The sequence below is a fragment of the Sinocyclocheilus rhinocerous genome, unplaced genomic scaffold (assembly GCF_001515625.1).
Source record: "Sinocyclocheilus rhinocerous isolate Xijiao unplaced genomic scaffold, SAMN03320098_v1.1 scaffold153, whole genome shotgun sequence".
In the NCBI taxonomy this organism is placed as follows: Eukaryota; Metazoa; Chordata; class Actinopteri; order Cypriniformes; family Cyprinidae; genus Sinocyclocheilus; species Sinocyclocheilus rhinocerous.
The window spans coordinates 1,806,808-1,813,524 of NW_015660878.1; the positions used below are offsets into that span (position 1 = coordinate 1,806,808).

Here is a 6,717-nt window from a genome sequence, read left to right on the forward strand (position 1 = left end):
CACCAGAAACTGCTTGTTCGCAATCCCTTTCTAATGTTAGATCATAGAGCACATTTGAGAAAGAGAGCTCATTGTGCCAGGTTCAGAATGAAATAGTCCCTTATGAGAGCTTACAACCATTACAGAACAAGTACAGGTGATAGAGATGCATGCAAAACTGAACCCAGTCACTTCGATGCTGATGAATGTGACAAATATGGCAGTTTAACATGACTTGTACTGAACAACAACTCCTTACAAATTCATAATCACATTAATTTAACTTTTATTAAAATCATGTGGAAATTAAAGACCTTTTGAGATGACAGTATTATGTAAATAATGTTTATGCTGCACTGAATGACCTTAAATGAGTATTTTACTATATTACAGTTTTCTGAGAATTCCTGAGTACATAATTGACTAATTGAGATTTGAAATGCCATTTTTAATCAATTTCTTCAAATTAATTCTTTACAAGACACATTAAAAGCTGTGACACCTTTTCCCCTAAAGGGAAATGTTAAATTACCAGATTGTTTTTGAAATTGTGTGAGAAATTTGTATTTAAAGATGTTATGTGCCACTAACAGCTCCAATAGCAACTACAATATAATAATAATAATAATAATAATAATAATAATTTACCGTTTTCATTCAGGTTTTAGTAACATTCCTCCTTTTCCAGTTCAGACAAATGACAAGTCCTGCCTAAACTCACGCCATTTGTTGAGCCAGTGTTGCTGCTGGGATGCTCAAACAAAAAGAGCAGTGTTTTAACAGAGCAATAGTGCTACACCTTTCTTGGGGGGGAGCCCATCTTTAAAAAGTCTATTCAAACAACTGAGTAAAATCACTGGAACAATCACACCTGACATTCTGCCTTTGAACAGTCACTCAGGAGAGTCGCTGGTGGCACTGTAGCCACTCAAGAAGCAGAAAAAAGGGTTCGGACTAAAATATTTTCCAAGAAACTACTGCATTACATGCGAGGTTGCTGGTGAGAGCTGCACCTGAGAAACACGCTCATTTTTAGAATCTCTCGTCTATGATGTGTGAAAGAGCTTTCACACACTTGAGAAGTGTGTGTGAGAGGACGGGTGCAAATGTACTTCATATTTATGAAAAATAAATAAATTGATTCCCTTCTATGTCTAAAAATAGGGAAAAAGGTTCATACATTCATATATGCTCTTAGAGTTTGTTATTCTCTTACAATATATGTGTATATGTACATAAATATAAAAATTCAGGGTCAGAAAGATTTCATTTTTTGAAAGAAATTAATACTTTAATTCAACAATAAATTTACGCATTAAATTGATCAAAATTACAGTAAAGATATACTAAAGATTTCTATTTCAAATAAATGTTGTTGTTTTTTTAACTTTGAACATCAAAGAATCCTGAAAAAAAAAATGTTAATGGTTTCCACAAAAATATTAAGCACAACTGTTTTCAACACTGATAATAATAATAAATGTTTCTTGAGCAGCAAATCAGCATATTAGAATGATTTCTAAAGGATCATGTGACACTGAAGACACATAATGGCTGCTGGAAATTCAGCTTTGCCATCAAAAAAATAAAATCCATTTTAAAATTCTTTTAATTTGTAATAATATTTACTTACTGTATTTTTGATCAAATAAATGCAGACTTGGTGAGTATAAGAGACTTATTTTATCTTTTTATCTTATTGACCCCAAACTTAAATTTAAAATATATAATTATATTACTTTAATGATGCTTTTATAGTCCTTAAAATGACCAGTGCATTCTTCAAAATTCTTCCATTTGTGTCACACACACACACACACACACACACACACACACACACACACACAAAGTATACAGGTTTGGAACAACATAACAACCGCATTTCTTTCTGGGTCTCTTTAAGGAGTGAGGAAAGTGAGTTGATGGGAGTTCAGCTAGAACCCGTGTCACAGTGTCGGCTCACATCCTGCCATCCCTCAGGAATCGGTGTCTCATTCAGCACCCGCTGTGACACAGTCTGGCTCAAGCGCTCTCTGACTTTCTCTCCTCATCTCTTCTCCCCTGTGTCACAGGAGCGTGAGTTCCAGCTGACCTGATGCTAAAAAGTGCGAGCGCTGGCCTACTTACACAGTTTCCATTTGTGTCACACACACACACACACACACACAAAGTATACAGGTTTGGAACAACATAACAACCGCATTTCTTTCTGGGTCTCTTTAAGGAGTGAGGAAAGTGAGTTGATGGGAGTTCAGCTAGAACCCGTGTCACAGTGTCGGCTCACATCCTGCCATCCCTCAGGAATCGGTGTCTCATTCAGCACCCGCTGTGACACAGTCTGGCTCAAGCGCTCTCTGTCTTTCTCTCCTCATCTCTTCTCCCCTGTGTCACAGGAGCGTGAGTTCCAGCTGACCTGATGCTAAAAAGTGCGAGCGCTGGCCTACTTACACAGTCCTCGGAGTTCTCTCAGGTCAGGCGCTGCTAGCACAGACACACTCATTTTAAGACAGTGCAGGGCTTGAAGAAGCACTAAGAGGACTCACCTGACAGACCAGCAACAAGCTCCTTCAAAGGCACTTCATGTACCTCTTTAGCCATCTTGCAAACATTACTCTCACAAAATGGATTTTTTCTTAAGACTAGAGGAGAATGTCTGAAAGGATGTGAATCATGTTGAAAGAGTGAAAGAACAAAAACACAGACTCGTGAGTGCATAAGTAGTGCCTTAAGAGTCCCATTTCCCCCTTGAAAACCACTTGACCCTTGTGAAACCTCTTAATAAACGTACAGAGCAACATCGTTTGAGCTCAGAGACATGTTTTTAGCATCTTCATTGCTCTGTGATTGTCATTAACAACTGTGTGTCATTGTCCTGAGAAGCAAGGTGCTGGTAGAACTTTGTGACGCTAACAAACTCAGATTTGTCTTTGACCTCTGACCTTGTCAGCAGAACTAAATACAGTTCAGTTTCCAGAAAGATCAATTAGATGATTGTCTCTCAGAGGATTCCGGCGAGTCCCAACGGGCCAATCAACGATGACGAAAATTGCATCCTGTTGAGATTATTACGCAACAATTTTCAGCCAAGATTCCCTCTGGAAAGTCCTGAGAGTTAAATAAGAAAGTGAGCAGTCAATGTACACACAAATACATTGTGTATCTATCCAAAAAATATTTCTCTGATAAGGATAGTAAGTGGCCATGAAGAACCTTGAACATCCATGAAACCTTTGCAGTCCACAATATACTATATAAAAATAAAGGTTCTAAGAGAAGGTTTTCGTAACGATGCAATAAAAACAAAAACAAAGAACCGTTCAGTAATCAGTTTTTAAAAGAACCATTTTTTTTCTTAGAGTGAAAAATGTTTTAATAAACTAAAGAACATTTTTCCACTATAAAGAACTTTAGTGCAATGGAAGGTTCCACGGATTTTAAAGGTTCTTCATGGAACCACTGATGCCAATAAAGAACCTTTATTATTAAGAGTGTAGAGTGGGAAAACATTCTTTAGATTGTTCTTTACACTAAGAAAAAGGGGTGGTTCTTTTAAGAACTGTTCACTTTGGGGAACCTAAAATGGTTCTTCTATGGCATTGCTGCAAAACCCTACTTTCGGAACCCTTTATTTTTAGCCAGCACTTTTTCCCAACATCTGTTCCATATGGGTGTCAAATACCTTGTTTTAACTCAATTTTTTAGGCAGAATCACATATATCTTTCTTGGAGTAAGAAAACCCAGATTGCATTGCAGTAAGTTCAGTGAAGAAAATCCAAGATGGTGGACGAAGTAAGAAAAACAAAGTCTAAATATACTTGTATTTCATTTAGTGTTGTTTAAAATGAGTTCAGTATAATTCAAAGTGGGCTATTGTACTCAATATGTGTGTGCTATGTGTTTTCATGCCTTTTAGAGAGTTGCGCTGTTAGCTTAGCGACATGCTAATGTCAAAATCCGTTGAGTTATGTCACACAGAGTTGCTGCCTAGCATCACTTATTACAGTTAGGTTCCCTTAGAAGCTAGCTGCCTATGTAGGCTGTAGGCAGCTTTTGTTTTGTCATATGATTTATGTTGTTTGCGTTGCTTTTTTAAAGATGTAAAATTAAACACTCAGATGTGTAAGAATTTTAAGCCACAATGCTAACTGATCAATAATGATTTCATTGTGTAAGAAAGCAAAGATGGGCTTACCTTTACTGTGCCTTCAGCTCTGAATATCATTATTCTGTTGATGAAAATATGCATTAGTTACATACATATATACATACATACACATCAGTGTTATTTTAGCCTATTATTTATATACTATTATAATATTTGTTATTTTGTAAAAGCTTATATTTTTATGTTCATTTTTCATTTTATTTTTAGTAATTAAGTAATTTTGTTGCACTGTTTTCTCACTTTTCTTTTTTTCCTAACTTTTTATTTCTATATAGCTTTAATTAGTTCTTATTTCAGTTTTATTTTTAGTAGGCTAATTTAAGTATTTCAAAAATAGTTTTTCATCTAATTTATGTTTGATTTTATTTCAGTTTTATTTCAATTACTGAAAATGATTTTATCAAATTTAGTTTGTTACCTGATGATGTGTTTCCCCTCACACACAAACCTTTAGCTTTGTTAGCACTCTTTTTGGCCCTCAGCACTTTCCGCTTTCCCTGCGGAGGGATGTTTCTCCAATTAACACATCCCAGAGCCTCCAGGAACAACTCACCCAACACACACACACACGTCCACAGTCCTAAATATAATTCATTGCTTTAATTTAAGATTTTTTTTATTTTTTAGAAATCTCCATGTCTCCGTAAATTCTTTACATGAGACCAGAGTGAATTGAGGAAATTGGTTTCCATTGTGTGAGTAATACGTTTCAGGAAGAGGAGGCTGATTCTTAGGACACTGAAGAAACTTCATTCTGACTGCATTCACACTCACACTTCCTCTAGCCTACTTTCTCTTTTAAAATGTGTGTCTCATTGGATTAACAAGGTAAGGAGAGAAAAAGGTACAAAATTCATAAGTAGGTCTATTTTCGACTTAGAACATCATGCCACTTTGTAAGTTCACAGATAAGCACTGTTCCTGTTTAAGATGGCATACATTTAACACTTCAACTGAGATTTGAACAGCAGAACATGCTCTGACTATTACTACACTGACAACAATGATGTCATCATAAAAAATGCATGCTGGATTGTGATTTTGTAATGTTTTGTCTTACATCTATTTGTACACTTCATTGTAATTACTCTTTTGTTTCTTGCATCTATTTATCCTTCATTAGGCATATGTTCTCTGTTTTGATTGTCTAACACTGATTGTCAAAAAAGGGATTTACATTTTCTTTCATTAGCTAAAACCTAAAATGTACATTTTGCTGCCTTGCAAGCACTGATTTTTTACTTCTGGACATGCATTTGGTGTTTTCTTTTTTTAAGATACCTGTGGAAGTGCATGCAAAGCTGGGCTTGTTTCTCACCTTTGTGTGTGGAGGGTGTTTGTCCGGTGGCCACATTGCTGAGGTCTGCAGGTAAGCCCACATACACTCCACCATAATTCCTCCTCTTCTCATCATCCACAGACGAATCGTCCTGCCTGTGGGCCCAGAACCAGAACAGAACCAAGAGATGATCCGATGGGCTGATGTAAGAGGCGAAAAACAAAACTTAGAAAAGTTTGTTGCTTTATTATCCATATTACTGTGACACCTTCAGGGTATATTATGAATGATTACATTTGAGTGAACAAATTTTGACCATCATATCTGGCAAATTGTTTGATTCATTAAATCTTTAGGGGTCATGCATCAAGTTTTTGAAGAGATTATCCTACAGAGAACCTTGATTAGAAGCTCTGAGAATTTGATTAGCAGAGCTGTTACTGTATTAACAGTATTGCAAATATCACATTGTTCTCAAAAGAGACTTGTGAACATGTATGATGTATCAGTGATAGTGTGTTATTGTGGTGTGTGTGTGTGTGTGTTTTAGTGGCAGTGAAGCCCCAGATATGTGCGCGCAAGACTCTCTCCTGCTGTGTGGGTGCTTGTTGTTCAGATGTGAGAGAATAATTCCAGGAACTGTTTGGAAAATGACAGGCAGTGTTCAAATCCCCATTATGTTTTTTTCTCAGAAGGGAAATTGATTGACAAGCAGTTCCAAAAACTGAAGGACACTGCAAGCATTACTAGCATCTTCCCTCCTGTTTATTTCATTCTCTCTCTCTGAAGTCAGAGCCTTTGAAAAAATCAAGAGATTTCATAAAAATTTGTCACCTCAATTTTTTGTGAAAACTGTGGGTTGCACAGTATATTTTGCTGTTCTGGCAATACTCACACATCTTTGACTGACTCAGATGGACCTGTAGAAATAAACAAAGACACAAATTAGTCATGCCACATGTTCCTTGACCGTAAAATATACAGTATATACACTGAGAAATTGTAAAATAACATATTTATTTCTCTCTGGAATCTGATTCATCTGCTTAACCTATATAAAAAACAAAATCCCACATTTAGTTTGAAAGAAAACTGATTGATTAAAAATAAGTGCAATTAATATGTTATTACAAAGTAATAAAGCTATAATAAAAGTGTCGTCAGGCAGATTTTCGTTCGCTGGTATGGCGAGACCTCCGTCCAATGTCTGGTCAATCAAACAATGAGTCATCAAACGAACACTAATGTGTGTGTGTGTGTGTGTGTGTGTGTGTGTGTGTGTGTGTGTAACTA

General features: G+C 36.2%; 1 long non-coding RNA gene across 1 annotated transcript; it reads right to left on the minus strand.

Annotated features, from left to right (window-relative positions):
* Positions 1–3,031: 3,031 nt before the first annotated feature.
* Positions 3,032–5,613, minus strand: LOC107725556 (uncharacterized). The gene is made up of 3 exons (XR_001638133.1): positions 5,464–5,613; positions 4,173–4,206; positions 3,032–3,084 (listed from the first exon to the last, which is right to left on the minus strand). It is a non-coding gene; the product is annotated as an uncharacterized LOC107725556 (long non-coding RNA).
* Between the last annotated feature and the right edge of the window lie 1,104 nt (positions 5,614–6,717).